Source organism: Bacillus rossius, unplaced genomic scaffold, assembly GCF_032445375.1.
Source record: "Bacillus rossius redtenbacheri isolate Brsri unplaced genomic scaffold, Brsri_v3 Brsri_v3_scf30, whole genome shotgun sequence".
Lineage (NCBI taxonomy): Eukaryota > Metazoa > Arthropoda > Insecta > Phasmatodea > Bacillidae > Bacillus > Bacillus rossius.
Window position 1 is genome coordinate 296,803 of NW_026962481.1, and position 21,012 is coordinate 317,814.

General features: G+C 46.6%; 1 long non-coding RNA gene across 1 annotated transcript in view; it reads right to left on the reverse strand.

Moving 5' to 3' along the window:
- Window positions 1-764: 764 nt before the first annotated feature.
- The window catches only part of LOC134544107 (uncharacterized), a 71,017-nt gene continuing 50,769 nt past the window's right edge, over window positions 765-21,012 (reverse strand). The window contains exon 3 of the long non-coding RNA XR_010077537.1: window positions 765-852. This is a non-coding gene — a long non-coding RNA (uncharacterized LOC134544107). The remainder of the gene's footprint in view (window positions 853-21,012) is intronic.

A 21,012-nucleotide genomic window follows, 5' to 3' on the forward strand; every position in this document is an offset into this window, starting at 1 on the left:
ACACACAGACTGACATACAGACTGACAGACAGACTGACACACAAACTGACAGACAGACTGAAAGACTCACACACAGACAGACACACTGTCTGTCAGTGTGTCTGTCATTGTGTCTGTAAGTCAGTCTGACTGACAGACACACTGACAGACATTGACAGAATGACAGACACACTATCACACTGACAGACACATTGACAGAATGACAGACACACTGACACACTGACAGACACACTGACACACTGACAGACACACTGTAACACTGACAGACACACTGACAGACACACTGACAGACACACTGACAGACACACTGACAGACACACTGACAGACTGACAGATACACTGACCAACTGATAGACAAACTGGCAGACTGGCAGACTGGCAGAATCTCACACTGACAGACAGATTCACAGACTGACAGAATCACACACAGCTAGACACACAGAGAGACTGAAACACTTACACACAGACTGGAACACAGACTGACACCTAGACAGACATACACACTGACAGACAGACTACCAGACTGACAGACAGACAGACACACAGACTGACAGATAGACTGACAGACACACACAGACACACTTTCTGTCATTGTGTCTGTCCGTCAGTCTGACTGACAGACACACTGAGAGACTGACGGACACACTGACGGTCACACTTGCAGTCTGACAGACACACTTGCAGTCAACTTGGGCAACTTTCAATGTTACAATTAAAAAGTTGTTAAAATAAAGTTGTTAGAATAACAAAAGTTTTACCTCTTCATTACTCTTGTTTCGCTCTGTTTCAGCCACAGGCAGATTGTATCCTTCACCTCAATATGGTTAACCTTATGAAGTTTCAGGACAGCAGCTGCAAAAACCAATAAATAAATAACATACCAGCCATATTCACAATAAAGATTAATTCAGACACTTTATCCCCCAAATTTTAAATTATATCTAGCAAGAGCAGATACAAGAATACTGCACTTTTAATTAAGCTGTGCACAACAATTTTGGTCAATTACTTTAATGCCTTTTTTCTAACGTCCAAAAGATGCATTAATAAATTTATTATTAGAAAAAGACCAAGAAATTCCAAAGTTATGTTTCTTGGCCCTCATTTAATAATTATAATGGTATCTTTGCCTCGTAAGGAAACTTAGGGAGACAGGATTAGAATTATATAGAATATTGTGGAAGCTAGAGTACAGGACTTTAATAACATCATAGAAAAGCGAAAATGAGATAGTAAGGCCACGTCCAGAGAATGGGAAGAGAGAGGCAGACTAGGCATCAAGAAAGAAGACCTACATGACAACACTATTCTAACTAATGGATGTCCCTGCATTTTATATACAGTGGTTGGCATGAAAACAAAATGCAGTAGAACCGACCCAGCCAGTAATACCAGATAAGCAAGTTTCCAGGCTACAAAAAATTCCTACAAATTCAACAAAGCACATGACTTACATTTCAAAGTTACTAATGGCAACTGTTCTGTAATAAAGAAATTGTGATAATTCAAATAAATTACAGTTTTTTGATTTCAGTTATAACAACTAGGCCTACATAGAAAATACTAAAACATATATGTAGATGGTTTGTTAGGTTAATTTAATTATAATTAGTAATTCATAATCAAATTCATGATTTAAAATTATTTTTAATAAATGTATCTAAACTTCTTATTAAAACTCTGTAATAGTGCAGCTAAACTATTTAATGTATCCTGTTTTGAATACATCCTGTTATGGAATACTTAGCCAGACACACTGAAAGACTGACGGACACACTGACAGACTGACAGACACACTGACAGACTGACAGACACATTGACAGAATGACAAGACACACTGACACACTGAGAGACTGACGGACACAATGACAGAATGACGGACACACTGACAGAATGATGGACACACTGACCGAATGACGGACACTGACAGAATGACAGACACACTGACAGAATGACAGACACACTGACAGACTGACACACTGGCAGACACACTAACAAACTGACAGGCTCACTGGCAGACACACTGAAAGACTGACAGGCTCACTGGCAGACACACTAAAAGACTGACAGACACACTGACAGTCAGACACACTGACAAACACACACACTGACAAACACACACACTGACAGTCTGACAGACACACATACAGAGGCACTGACAGAAACACATACAGAGGCACTGATAGACACACATACAGAGGCACTGACAGACTGACAGACACACTGACAGACTGACAGAAACACTGACAGGCAGACAAAAACACTGAAAGTGACAGGCACACTGACACACTGATAGACAGACTGTCAGACAGACAGACAGATTGACAGACAGACAGACACACTGACAGACTGACAAACAGACAGACAGACTGACAGACAGACTGACAGACACACTGACAGACACATTAACAGAATGACAAGACACACTGACACACTGAGAGACTGACGGACACAATGACAGAATGACGGACATACTGACAGAATGACGGACACACTGACAGAATGACAGACACACTGACAGAATAACAGACACACTGACAGAATGACAGACACACTGACAGACTGGCAGACACACTGACTGACAGACAGAAACTCTGACAGGCAGACAAAAACACTGAAAGTGACAGGCACACTGACACACTGATAGACAGACTGTCAGACAGACAGACAGATTGACAGACAGACAGACACACTGACAGACTGACAAACAGACAGACAGACTGACAGACAGACTGACAGACACACTGACAGACAAACTGACAGACTGACAGAGAGACAAACAGACAGACTGACAAACACACTGACACACACACACACACAGACACACTGACAGACACACTGACAGACACACTGACATTCAGACACACTGACAAACAGACACACTGACAGTCTGACAGACACACATACAGAGGCACTGACAGAAACACATACAGAGGCACTGATAGACACACATACAGAGGAACTGACAGACTGACAGACACACTGACTGACAGACAGAAACTCTGACAGGCAGACAAAAACACTGAAAGTGACAGGCACACTGACACACTGATAGACAGACTGTCAGACAGACAGACAGATTGACAGACAGACAGACACACTGACAGACTGACAAACAGACAGACAGACTGACAGACAGACTGACAGACACACTGACAGACAAACTGACAGACTGACAGAGAGACAAACAGACAGACTGACAAACACACTGACACACACACACACACAGACACACTGACAGACACACTGACAGACACACAGACACACTGACAGACACACAGACATACTGTCACAGACTGACACACAGACTGACACACAGACAGACTGACACACTAACAGACAGATTGACACACAGACTGACTGACAAAAAGAGAGACTGACACACAGAATGACACACTGACAGACTGACTGACAGACTGACAAACATACACACTGACTGACAAACTGACACACAGTTGATTCAAACACAGACAGACTGACACACAGAGAGACTGACACCCAGAGAAACTGACACACAGACTGACACACCGACAGACTGGCAGACACATTGACAGAATGACAGACACACTGATACACTGATGGACAGACTGACAGACTGACAGAAACACACACAGACACACAGACCGACTGAAACACTGACACACAGATTGGCACACAGACTGGCACACAGACATACTAACTTACTGAAAGACAGACATACAGACTGACACACAGACTGACAGACACACTGACAGACACACTGACAGACGCACTGACAGACGCACTGACAGACACATACTGACAGACACACTGACAGACACACACTGACTGACATACAGACTCAAATACAGACAGACAGACACACTGATACAGACTGACAGACACACTTATAGACAGACTGACAGACACATTAAAGGACAGACCGACGGACACACTGAGAGATGACGGACACACTGAGAGACTGACAGACACACTGACAGTCACATTGACACACTGACAGACATATTGACAGAATGAAAGACACACTGACACACTGACAAACAGATTAACACACTGACAGACACACATATAGACAGACTGACAGACACACTGATAGACAGACTGACAGACACACTGATAGACAGACTGACAGACACACTGATATACAGACTGACAGACACACTGAAAGACAGACTGACGGACACACTGAGAGACTGACGGACACACTGAGAGACTGACAGACACACTGACAGTCACATTGACACACTGACAGACATATTGACAGAATGAAAGACACACTGACACACTGACAAACAGATTAACACACTGACAGACACACATATAGACAGACTGACAGACACACTGATAGACAGACTGACAGACACACTGATATACAGACTGACAGACACACTGAAAGACAGACTGACGGACACACTGAGAGACTGACGGACACACTGAGAGACTGACGGACACACTGAGAGACTAACGGACACACAGAGAATGACGGACACACTGAGAGACTGACGGACACACTGACAGTCTGACGGACACACTGACAAAATGACAGACATTAAAAGAATGACAGACACACTATCAAACTGACAGACACACTGATAGACAGACTGACAGACACACTGACACATTGACAGACTGACAGACACATTGACAGACTGACAGACACATTGACAGAATGACATTCACACAGACACACAGACAGACTCAAACAGACAGACACACACAGAGAGACTGACACATAGACAGACTAACACACTGACACACAGACAGACTAACACACTGACACACAGACACACAGACAGACTAATACACTGACACACAGAGAGACTGACGGACACACTGACAGACACACTGATAAAATGACAGACACACTGACAGACTGACTGACAGACTGACAGAATCACACACAGACAGAAAGACTGAGAGACTGACAGAATCTCACACGGACAGAAACACTGACAGACATTGACAGAATGACAGACACACTGACACACTGATAGACAGATTGACAGACTGACAGTCACACTGACACACTGATAGACAGACTGACAGACACACAGAGACTGACGGACACACTGATACACTGACAGACACATTGCCAGAATGACAGACACACTGACAGACTGACAAACACACTGAGAGAATGACAGACACACTGACAGAATGACAGACACACTGACAGAAAAACAGACACAATGACAGACTGACAGACACAATGACAGACTGACACACTGGCAGACAGACTGACAGACTGACAGAATCACACACAGACAGAAAGACTGAGAGACTGACAGAATCTCACACGGACAGAAACACTGACAGACATTGACAGAATGACAGACACACTGACACACTGATAGACAGATTGACAGACTGACAGTCACACTGACACACTGATAGACAGACTGACAGACACACAGAGACTGACGGACACACTGATACACTGACAGACACATTGCCAGAATGACAGACACACTGACAGACTGACAAACACACTGAGAGAATGACAGACACACTGACAGAATGACAGACACACTGACAGAAAAACAGACAATGACAGACTGACAGACACAATGACAGACTGACACACTGGCAGACACACTAACAGACTGACAAGCTCACTGGCAGACACACTTAAAGGACACATTGACAGACTGACAGACACATTGACAGAATGACAGTCACACAGACACACAGACAGACTCAAACACAGACAGACTGACACAGAGAGACTGACACACAGAGAGACTGACACACAGAGAGACTGACACACAGACAGACTGACACACAGAGAGACTGACACACAAAGAGACTGACACACAAAGAGACTGACAGACAGACACAATGACATACACACTGACAGAATGACATAATGACATACACACTGACAGACTGACGGACACACTGAGAGACTGACGGACACCCTGAGCGAATGAAGGACACACTGACAGACTGACGACACACTGACAGACTGACGACACACTAACAGACTAACAGACACACTACGGACTCACAAACACACTGACGGACACACAGCCTGACTGACAGACTGACTGACTGACTGACAGACACACTTTCAGACTGACAGACTGACAGACACACTTTCAGACTGACAGACACACTGACAGACGGACTGAGAGACTAACGGACACACTGAGAGTCTGACCGACACACAGAGTCTGACTGACACACTGAAATACTGACGGACACACTGGAAGACTGACGGACACAATGACACACTGACAGACACATTGACAGACTGACAGACAAATTGACAGAATGACACACTGACACACTGATAGACAGACTGGCAGACTGACAGAATCACACAATGACAGACATACTGACAGAATCACACACAGACAGACACACAGACAGACCGTCCCACTGACACACAGATTGGCACGCAGACTTACACTTAGACAGACACTCACACACACGAAGACACATTGACAGAATGACAGACACAATAACACTGATAGACAGATTGACAAACACACAGACTGACAGACACACTGACACACTGACAGACATATTGACAGAATGACAGACACACTGACACAATGATAGACAGCCTGAGACACACTGAGACACACTGAGAAACTGGCGGACACACTGACACAATGACAGATTCACTGACAGACTGTCAAACACATTGAGAGAATTACAGACACACTGACACACTGATAGACAGACTGACAGACACACAGAGACTGACGGACACACTGACAGACTGGCAGACAGACAGAATCACACACTGACAGACAGACTGACAGAATCACACACGGACAGACAGACTGACAGAAACACTGACAGACACATTGACAGAATGACAGACACACTGACACACTGATAGACAGACTGACAGACACACTGATAGACAGACTGACAGACACACTGAGAGACTGACGAACACACTGACAGACTGACAGACACCCTGAGAGACTGACGAACACCCTGAGAGACTGACGGACACACAGAGACTGACGGACACACTGAGAGACTGACGGACACACTGAGAGACTGACGGACACACTGAGAGACTGACGGACACACTGAGAGACTGACGGACACACTGAGAGACTGACAGACACACTGAGAGCTTGACAGACACACAGAGACTGACAGACTCACTGACAGAATAACAGACACACTGACAGAATGACAGACACACTGATACACTGTAAGACACACTGACACACTGACAGACACACTGACAGACTGACAAGACACATTGACAAAATGACAGACACATTGACAGAATGACAGACACACTGATAGACAGACTGACACACTGATAGATAGACTGACAGACCCACTGAGAGTGACGGACACACTTAGATTGACGGACACACTGACAGACTGACAGACACCCTGAGAGACTGACGAACACACTGAGAGACTTACAGACACTCTGAGAGACTGACCAACACCCTGAGAGACTGACGGACACACTGAGAGACTGACGGACACACTGAGAGACTGACGGACACACTGAGAGACTGACAGACACACTGAGAGCTTGACAGACACACTGAGAGCTTGACAGACACACTGACAGAATGACAGACACACTGACAGACAGACTGACAGACACACTGAGAGACTGACAGACACACTGACATACTTACTACAGACTGACGACACACTGACACATTGACAGACTGACAGACACATTGACAGAATGACAGACACATTGACAGAATGACAGACACACTGACACATAAACAGACTGACAGACACATTGACAGAATGACAGTCACACAGACACACAGACAGACTCAAACACAGACAGACTGACACACATACAGACTGACACACAGAGAGACTGACACACAGAGAGACTGACACACAAAGAGACTGACAGACAGACACAATGACATACACACTGACAGACAGACATAATGACATAATCACTGACAGACTGACGGACACACTGAGAGACTGACGGACACCCTGAGCGACTGAAGGACACACTGACAGACTGACGACACACTAACAGATTAACAGACACACTGACGGACTGACAAACACACTGACGGACACACAGCCTGACTGACAGACTAACTGACAGACTGACTGACAGACACACTTTCAGACTGACAGACTGACAGACACACTTTCAGACTGACAGACACACTGACAGACGGACTGAGAGACTGACGGACACACTGAAAGACTGACGGACACAATGACACACTGACAGACACATTGACAGACTTACAGACACATTGACAGAATGACACACTGACACACTGATAGACAGACTGGCAGACTGACAGAATCACACAATGACAGACATACTGACAGAATCACACACAGACAGACACACAGACAGACCGTCACACTGACACACAGATTGGCACACAGACTTACACTTAGTCAGACACACACAGGAAGACACATTGACAGAATGACAGACACACTAACACCGATAGACAGACTATCAAACACACAGACTGACAGGCACACTAACACACTGACAGACATATTGACAGAATGACATACACACTGACACAATGATAGACAGCCTAAGACACACTGAGAGACACTGAGAAACTGGCGGACACACTGACACATTGACAGATTCACTGACAGACTGTCAGACACATTGAGAGAATTACAGACACACTGACACACTGATAGACAGACTAACAGACACCCTGAGAGACTGACAAACACACTGACAGACTGACAGACACCCTGAGAGACAGACGAACACCCTGAGAGAATGACGGACACACAGAGAGACTGACGGACACACAGAGAGACTGACGGACACACTGAGAGACTGACGGACACACTGAGAGACTGACGGACACACTGAGAGACTGACGGACACACTGAGAGACTGACAGACACACTGAGAGCTTGACAGACACACAGAGACTAACAGACTCACTGACAGAATAACATACACACTGACAGAATGACAGACACACTGATACACTGTAAGACACACTGACACACTGACAGACACACTGACAGACTGACAAGACACATTGACAGAATGACAGACACATTGACAGAATGACAGACACACTGATAGACAGACTGACAGACCCACTGAGAGTGACGGACACACTCAGATTGACGGACACACTGACAGACTGACAGACACACTGAGACTGACAAACACACTGAGATACTGACGGACACACTGACAGACTGACAGACTGAAAGACACACTGACAGAATTACACACACACTGACAGAATTACAGACACACTGACAGACTGACACACTGACAGACTGACAGACTGACAGACACACTGACAGACCGACTGACACTCTGACAGACTGACAGACACACTGACTGACTGACACACTGATAGACTGACAGACACACTGACAGACCGACTGACACTCTGACAGACTGACAGACACACTGACAGACTGACGGACACACTGACAGACTTATAGACACATTGACAGAATGACGGAAACACTGACACACTGACACACACACTGACAGACTGACAGACACATTGACTGAATGACAGACTCACTGAAACACTGATGGACAGACAGATAGACTGACAGAATCACACACAGACAGACACACAGACCGACTGAAACACTGACACACAGATTGACACACAGACTGGCACACAGACATACTAACTTACTGAAAGGCAGACATACAGACTGACACACAGACGTACACACTGACAGACACACTGAGAGACTGACAGACACACTGACAGTCACATTGACACACTGACAGACATATTGACAGAATGAAAGACACACTGATACACTGACAGACACATTGACACACTGACAGACACACTGATAGACAGACTGACAGACACACTGATATACAGACTGACAGACACACTGATAGACAGACTGACGGACACACTGAGAGACTGACGGACACACTGAGAGACTAACGGACACACTGAGAGAATGACGGACACACTGAGCGACAGACGGACACAACTGACAGAGTGACGGACACACTGACAGTCAGACGGACACACTGACAGTCTGACGGACAGACTGAGAGAATGACAGACATTAAAAGAATGACAGACACACTATCAACCTGACAGACACACTGATAGACAGACTGACAGACACACTGAGAGACTGACGGACACACTGAGAGACTGACGGACACACTGAGAGACTGACGGACACACTGAGAGAATGACGGACACACTGAGAGAATGACGGACACACTGAGAGACTGACAGACAGACTGACAGACAGACTGACAGACACACTGAGAGACTGACAGACACACTGACATACTTACTACACACTGACAGACTGACGACACACTGACACATTGACAGACTGACAGACACATTGACAGAATGAGAGACATATTGACAGAATGACAGACACACTGACACATTGAATGACTGACAGACACATTGACAGAATGACAGTCACACAGACACACAGACAGACTCAAACACAGACAGACTGACACAGAGAGACTGACACACAGACAGACTGACACACAAAGAGACTGACAGACAGACACAATGACATACACACTGACAGAATGACATAATGACATACACACTGACAGACTGACGGACACACTGAGAGACTGACGGACACCCTGAGCGAATGAAGGACACACTGACAGACTGACGACACACTGAAAGACTGACGACACACTAACAGACTAACAGACACACTAACGGACTGACAAACACACTGACGGACACACAGCCTGACTGACAGACAGACTGACTGACTGACTCACAGACACACTTTCAGACTGACAGACTGACAGACACACTTTCAGACTGACAGACACACTGACAGACGGACTGAGAGACTGACGGACACACTGAGAGTCTGACCGACACACTGAGAGTCTGACTGACACACTGAAAGACTGACGGACACACTGAAAGACTGACGGACACAATGACACACTGACAGACACATTGACAGACTGACAGACAAATTGACAGAATGACAGAATGACACACTGACACACTGATAGACAGACTGGCAGACTGACAGAATCACACAATGACAGACATACTGACAGAATCACACACAGACAGACACACAGACAGACCGTCCCACTGACACACAGATTGGCACGCAGACTTGCACTTAGACACTCACACACAGGAAGACACATTGACAGAATGACAGACACAATAACACTGATAGACAGATTGACAAACACACAGACTTACAGACACACTGACACACTGACAGACATATTGACAGAATGACAGACACACTGACACAATGATAGACAGCCTGAGACACACTGAGACACACTGAGAAACTGGCGGACACACTGACACATTGACAGATTCACTGACAGACTGTCAGACACATTGAGAGAATTACAGACACACTTACACACTGATAGACAGACTGACAGACACACAGAGACTGACGGACACACTGACAGACTGGCAGACAGACAGAATCACACACTGACAGACAGACTGACAGAATCACACACGGACAGACAGACTGACAGAAACACTGACAGACACATTGACAGAATGACAGACACACTGACACACTGATAGACAGACTGACAGACACACTGATAGACAGACTGACAGACACACTGAGAGACTGACGAACACACTGACAGACTGACAGACACCCTGAGAGACTGACGAACACCCTGAGAGACTGACGAACACCCTGAGAGACTGACGAACACCCTGAGAGACTGACGGACACACTGAGAGACTGACGGACACACTGAGAGACTGACGGACACACTGAGAGACTGACGGACACACTGAGAGACTGACGGACACACTGAGAGACTGACAGACACACTGAGAGCTTGACAGACACACAGAGACTGACAGACTCACTGACAGAATAACAGACACACTGACAGAATGACAGACACACTGATACACTGTAAGACACACTGACACACTGACAGACACACTGACAGACTGACAAGACACATTGACAAAATGATAGACACATTGACAGAATGACAGACACACTGACACACTGATAGACAGACTGACACACTGATAGATAGACTGACAGACCCACTGAGAGTGACGGACACACTTAGATTGACGGACACACTGACAGACTGACAGACAAACTGAGACTGACAAACACACTGAGATACTGACGGACACACTGACAGACTGACGACAGACTGACGACACACTGACAGACTGACGACACACTGACAGACTGACGACACACTAACAGACTGACGACACACTAACAGACTGACAGACTGACAGACACCCTGAGAGACTGACGAACACACTGAGAGACTTATAGACACTCTGAGAGACTGACCAACACCCTGAGAGACTGACGGACACACTGAGAAACTGACGGACACACTGAGAGACTGACGGACACACTGAGAGACTGACGGACACACTGAGAGACTGACGGACACACTGAGAGACTGACAGACACACTGAGAGCTTGACAGACACACAGAGACTGACAGACTCACTGACAGAATAACAGACACACTGACAGAATGACAGACACACTGATACACTGTAAGACACACTGACACACTGACAGACACACTGACAGACTGACAAGACACATTGACAAAATGACAGACACATTGACAGAATGACAGACACACTGACACACTGATAGACAGACTGACACACTGATAGATAGACTGACAGACCCACTGAGAGTGACGGACACACTTAGATTGACGGACACACTGACAGACTGACAGACAAACTGAGACTGACAAACACACTGAGATACTGACGGACACACTGACAGACTGACGACACACTGACAGACTGACGACAGACTGACGACACACTGACAGACTGACGACACACTGACCGACTGACGACACACTAACAGACTGACAGACTGACAGACACCCTGAGAGACTGACGAACACACTGAGAGACTTACAGACACCCTGAGAGACTGACCAACACCCTGAGAGACTGACGGACACACTGAGAGACTGACGGACACACTGAGAGACTGACGGACACACTGAGAGACTGACGGACACACTGAGAGACTGACAGACACACTGAGAGCTTGACAGACACACTGACAGAATGACAGTCACACAGACACACAGACAGACTCAAACACAGACAGACTGACACAGAGAGACTGACACACAGACAGACTGACACACAGAGAGACTGACACACAGAGAGACTGACACACAGAGAGACTGACACACAGAGAGACTGACACACAGAGAGACTGACACACAGAGAGACTGACACACAGAGAGACTGACACACAGAGAGACTGACACACAAAGAGACTGACAGACAGACACAATGACATACACACTGACAGAATGACATAATGACATACACACTGACAGACTGACGGACACACTGAGAGACTGACGGACACCCTGAGCGAATGAAGGACACACTGACAGACTGACGACACACTAACAGACTAACAGACACACTACGGACTGACAAACACACTGACGGACACACAGCCTGACTGACAGACAGACTGACTGACTGACAGACACACTTTCAGACTGACAGACTGACAGACACACTTTCAGACTGACAGACACACTGACAGACGGACTGAGAGACTAACGGACACACTGAGAGTCTGACCGACACACAGAGTGACTGACACACTGAAATACTGACGGACACACTGGAAGACTGACGGACACAATGACACACTGACAGACACATTGACAGACTGACAGACAAATTGACAGAATGACACACTGACACACTGATAGACAGACTGGCAGACTGACAGAATCACACAATGACAGACATACTGACAGAATCACACACAGACAGACACACAGACAGACCGTCCCACTGACACACAGATTGGCACGCAGACTTACACTTAGACAGACACTCACACACACGAAGACACATTGACAGAATGACAGACACAATAACACTGATAGACAGATTGACAAACACACAGACTGACAGACACACTGACACACTGACAGACATATTGACAGAATGACAGACACACTGACACAATGATAGACAGCCTGAGACACACTGAGACACACTGAGAAACTGGCGGACACACTGACACAATGACAGATTCACTGACAGACTGTCAAACACATTGAGAGAATTACAGACACACTGACACACTGATAGACAGACTAACAGACACACAGAGACTGACGGACACACTGACAGACTGGCAGACAGACAGAATCACACACTGACAGACAGACTGACAGAATCACACACGGACAGACAGACTGACAGAAACACTGACAGACACATTGACAGAATGACAGACACACTGACACACTGATAGACAGACTGACAGACACACTGATAGACAGACTGACAGACACACTGAGAGACTGACGAACACACTGACAGACTGACAGACACCCTGAGAGACTGACGAACACCCTGAGAGACTGACGGACACACTGAGAGACTGACGGACACACTGAGAGACTGACGGACACACTGAGAGACTGACGGACACACTGAGAGACTGACGGACACACTGAGAGACTGACGGACACACTGAGAGACTGACGGACACACTGAGAGACTGACGGACACACTGAGAGACTGACAGACACACTGAGAGACTGACAGACACACTGAGAGCTTGACAGACACACAGAGACTGACAGACTCACTGACAGAATAACAGACACACTGACAGAATGACAGACACACTGATACACTGTAAGACACACTGACACACTGACAGACACACTGACAGACTGACAAGACACATTGACAAAATGACAGACACATTGACAGAATGACAGACACACTGACACACTGATAGACAGACTGACACACTGATAGATAGACTGACAGACCCACTGAGAGTGACGGACACACTTAGATTGACGGACACACTGACAGACTGACAGACAAACTGAGACTGACAGACACCCTGAGAGACTGACGAACACCCTGAGAGACTGACGGACACACTGAGAGACTGACGACACACTGACAGACTGACGACACACTAACAGACTGACAGACTGACAGACACCCTGAGAGACTGACGAACACACTGAGAGACTTACAGACACTCTGAGAGACTGACCAACACCCTGAGAGACTGACGGACACACTGAGAGACTGACGGACACACTGAGAGACTGACGGACACACTGAGAGACTGACAGACACACTGAGAGCTTGACAGACACACTGAGAGCTTGACAGACACACTGAGAGCTTGACAGACACACTGACAGAATGACAGACACACTGACAGACAGACTGACAGACACACTGAGAGACTGACAGACACACTGACATACTTACTACAGACTGACGACACACTGACACATTGACAGACTGACAGACACATTGACAGAATGACAGACACATTGACAGAATGACAGACACATTGACAGAATGACAGACACACTGACACATTGACAGACTGACAGACACATTGACAGAATGACAGTCACACAGACACACAGACAGACTCAAACACAGACAGACTGACACACAGACAGACTGACACATAGAGAGACTGACACACAGAGAGACTGACACACAAAGAGACTGACAGACAGACACAATGACATACACACTGACAGACAGACATAATGACATAATCACTGACAGACTGACGGACACACTGAGAGACTGACGGACACCCTGAGCGACTGAAGGACACACTGACAGACTGACGACACACTAACAGATTAACAGACACACTGACGGACTGACAAACACACTGACGGACACACAGCCTGACTGACAGACTAACTGACAGACTGACTGACAGACACACTTTCAGACTGACAGACTGACAGACACACTTTCAGACTGACAGACACACTGACAGACGGACTGAGAGACTGACGGACACACTGAAAGACTGACGGACACAATGACACACTGACAGACACATTGACAGACTTACAGACACATTGACAGAATGACACACTGACACACTGATAGACAGACTGGCAGACTGACAGAATCACACAATGACAGACATACTGACAGAATCACACACAGACAGACACACAGACAGACCGTCACACTGACACACAGATTGGCACACAGACTTACACTTAGTCAGACACACACAGGAAGACACATTGACAGAATGACAGACACACTAACACCGATAGACAGACTATCAAACACACAGACAGGCACACTAACACACTGACAGACATATTGACAGAATGACATACACACTGACACAATGATAGACAGCCTAAGACACACTGAGAGACACTGAGAAACTGGCGGACACACTGACACATTGACAGATTCACTGACAGACTGTCAGACACATTGAGAGAATTACAGACACACTGACACACTGATAGACAGACTAACAGACACCCTGAGAGACTGACAAACACACTGACAGACTGACAGACACCCTGAGAGACAGACGAACACCCTGAGAGAATGACGGACACACAGAGAGACTGACGGACACACAGAGAGACTGACGGACACACTGAGAGACTGACGGACACACTGAGAGACTGACGGACACACTGAGAGACTGACGGACACACTGAGAGACTGACAGACACACTGAGAGCTTGACAGACACACAGAGACTAACAGACTCACTGACAGAATAACAGACACACTGACAGAATGACAGACACACTGATACACTGTAAGACACACTGACACACTGACAGACACACTGACAGACTGACAAGACACATTGACAGAATGACAGACACATTGACAGAATGACAGACACATTGACAGAATGACAGACACACTGATAGACAGACTGACAGACCCACTGAGAGTGACGGACACACTCAGATTGACGGACACACTGACAGACTGACAGACACACTGAGACTGACAAACACACTGAGATACTGACGGACACACTGACAGACTGACAGACTGAAAGACACACTGACAGAATTACACACACACTGACAGAATTACACACACACTGACAGAATTACAGACACACTGACAGACTGACACACTGACAGACTGACAGACTGACAGACACACTGACAGACCGACTGACACTCTGACAGACTGACAGACACACTGACTGACTGACACACTGATAGACTGACAGACACACTGACAGACCGACTGACACTCTGACAGACTGACAGACACACTGACAGACTGACGGACACACTGACAGACTTATAGACACATTGACAGAATGACGGAAACACTGACACACTGACACACACACTGACAGACTGACAGACACATTGACTGAATGACAGACTCACTGAAACACTGATGGACAGACAGATAGACTGACAGAATCACACACAGACAGACACACAGACCGACTGAAACACTGACACACAGATTGACACACAGACTGGCACACAGACATACTAACTTACTGAAAGGCAGACATACAGACTGACACACAGACGTACACACTGACAGACACACTGAGAGACTGACAGACACACTGACAGTCACATTGACACACTGACAGACATATTGACAGAATGAAAGACACACTGATACACTGACAGACACATTGACACACTGACAGACACACTGATAGACAGACTGACAGACACACTGATATACAGACTGACAGACACACTGATAGACAGACTGACGGACACACTGAGAGACTGACGGACACACTGAGAGACTAACGGACACACTGAGAGAATGACGGACACACTGAGAGACAGACGGACACAACTGACAGAGTGACGGACACACTGACAGTCAGACGGACACACTGACAGTCTGACGGACAGACTGACAGAATGACAGACATTAAAAGAATGACAGACACACTATCAACCTGACAGACACACTGATAGACAGACTGACAGACACACTGAGAGACTGACGGACACACTGAGAGACTGACGGACACACTGAGAGACTGACGGACACACTGAGAGAATGACGGACACACTGAGAGAATGACGGACACACTGAGAGACTGACAGACAGACTGACAGACAGACTGACAGACACACTGAGAGACTGACAGACACACTGACATACTTACTACACACTGACAGACTGACGACACACTGACACATTGACAGACTGACAGACACATTGACAGAATGAGAGACATATTGACAGAATGACAGACACACTGACACATTGAATGACTGACAGACACATTGACAGAATGACAGTCACACAGACACACAGACAGACTCAAACACAGACAGACTGACACAGAGAGACTGACACACAGACAGACTGACACACAAAGAGACTGACAGACAGACACAATGACATACACACTGACAGAATGACATAATGACATACACACTGACAGACTGACGGACACACTGAGAGACTGACGGACACCCTGAGCGAATGACGGACACACTGACAGACTGACGACACACTGACAGACTGACGACACACTAACAGACTAACAGACACACTAACGGACTGACAAACACACTGACGGACACACAGCCTGACTGACAGACAGACTGACTAACTGACTCACAGACACACTTTCAGACTGACAGACTGACAGACACACTTTCAGACTGACAGACACACTGACAGACGGACTGAGAGACTGACGGACACACTGAGAGTCTGACCGACACACTGAGAGTCTGACTGACACACTGAAAGACTGACGGACACACTGAAAGACTGACGGACACAATGACACACTGACAGACACATTGACAGACTGACAGACAAATTGACAGAATGACAGAATGACACACTGACACACTGATAGACAGACTGGCAGACTGACAGAATCACACAATGACAGACATACTGACAGAATCACACACAGACAGACACACAGACAGACCGTCCCACTGACACACAGATTGGCACGCAGACTTACACTTAGACACTCACACACAGGAAGACACATTGACAGAATGACAGACACAATAACACTGATAGACAGATTGACAAACACACAGACTGACAGACACACTGACACACTGACAGACATATTGACAGAATGACAGACACACTGACACAATGATAGACAGCCTGAGACACACTGAGACACACTGAGAAACTGGCGGACACACTGACACATTGACAGATTCACTGACAGACTGTCAGACACATTGAGAGAATTACAGACACACTTACACACTGATAGACAGACTGACAGACACACAGAGACTGACGGACACACTGACAGACTGGCAGACAGACAGAATCACACACTGACAGACAGACTGACAGAATCACACACGGACAGACAGACTGACAGAAACACTGACAGACACATTGACAGAATGACAGACACACTGACACACTGATAGACAGACTGACAGACACACTGATAGACAGACTGACAGACACACTGAGAGACTGACGAACACACTGACAGACTGACAGACACCCTGAGAGACTGACGAACACCCTGAGAGACTGACGAACACCCTGAGAGACTGACGAACACCCTGAGAGACTGACGGACACACTGAGAGACTGACGGACACACTGAGAGACTGACGGACACACTGAGAGACTGACGGACACACTGAGAGACTGACAGACACACTGAGAGCTTGACAGACACACAGAGACTGACAGATTCACTGACAGAATAACAGACACACTGACAGAATGACAGACACACTGATACACTGTAAGACACACTGACACACTGACAGACACACTGACAGACTGACAAGACACATTGACAAAATGACAGACACATTGACAGAATGACAGACACACTGACACACTGATAGACAGACTGACACACTGATAGATAGACTGACAGACCCACTGAGAGTGACGGACACACTTAGATTGACGGACACACTGACAGACTGACAGACAAACTGAGACTGACAAACACACTGAGATACTGACGGACACACTGACAGACTGACGACACACTGACAGACTGACGACAGACTGACGACACACTGACAGACTGACGACACACTGACAGACTGACGACACACTAACAGACTGACAGACTGACAGACACCCTGAGAGACTGACGAACACACTGAGAGACTTACAGACACCCTGAGAGACTGACCAACACCCTGAGAGACTGACGGACACACTGAGAGACTGACGGACACACTGAGAGACTGACGGACACACTGAGAGACTGACAGACACACTGAGAGCTTGACAGACACACTGACAGAATGACACACTTACAGACTGACAAGACACATTGACAGAATGACAGACACATTGACAGAATGACAGACACACTGATAGACAGACTGACAGACCCACTGAGATTGACGGACACACTCAGATTGACGGACACACTGACAGACTGACAGACACACTGAGACTGACAAACACACTGAGATACTGACGGACACACTGACAGACTGACGGACACACTGACAGACTGACGACACACTGACAGACTGACGACACACTGACAGACTGACGACACACTGACAGACTGACGACACACTGACAGACTGACGACACACTGACAGACTGACGACACACTAACAGACTGACAGACTGACAGACACACTGACAGACTGACAGACTGACAGAATCACACACAGACAGACACACAGAGAGACTGAAACACTGACACACAGACTGGCATACAGACATACTTAAACAGACATACACCTTTGACAGACAGACTCACACACAGACTGACTCACAGACTGACTCACAGACTGACAGACAGACTGACAGACACACTGACAGACACACTGACAGACACACTGACAGACACACTGACAGACACACTGACAGACACAATGACAGACACACTGACAGACACATACTGACAGACATACTGACAGACACACACTGACTGACATACAGACTCAAATACAGACAGACAGACACACTGATACAGACTGACAGACACACTTATAGACAGACTGACAGACACATTAATAGACAGACTGACGGACACACTGAGAGATGACGGACACACTGAGAGACTGACGGACACACTGAGAGAATGACGGACACACTGAGAGACTGACGGACACACTGAGAGACTGACGGACACACTGAGAGAATGACGGACACACTGAGAGACTGACAGACACACTGAGAGACTGACAGACACAATGACAGTCACATTGACACACTGACAGACATATTGACAGAATGAAAGACACACTGACACACTGACAAACAGATTAACACACTGACAGAC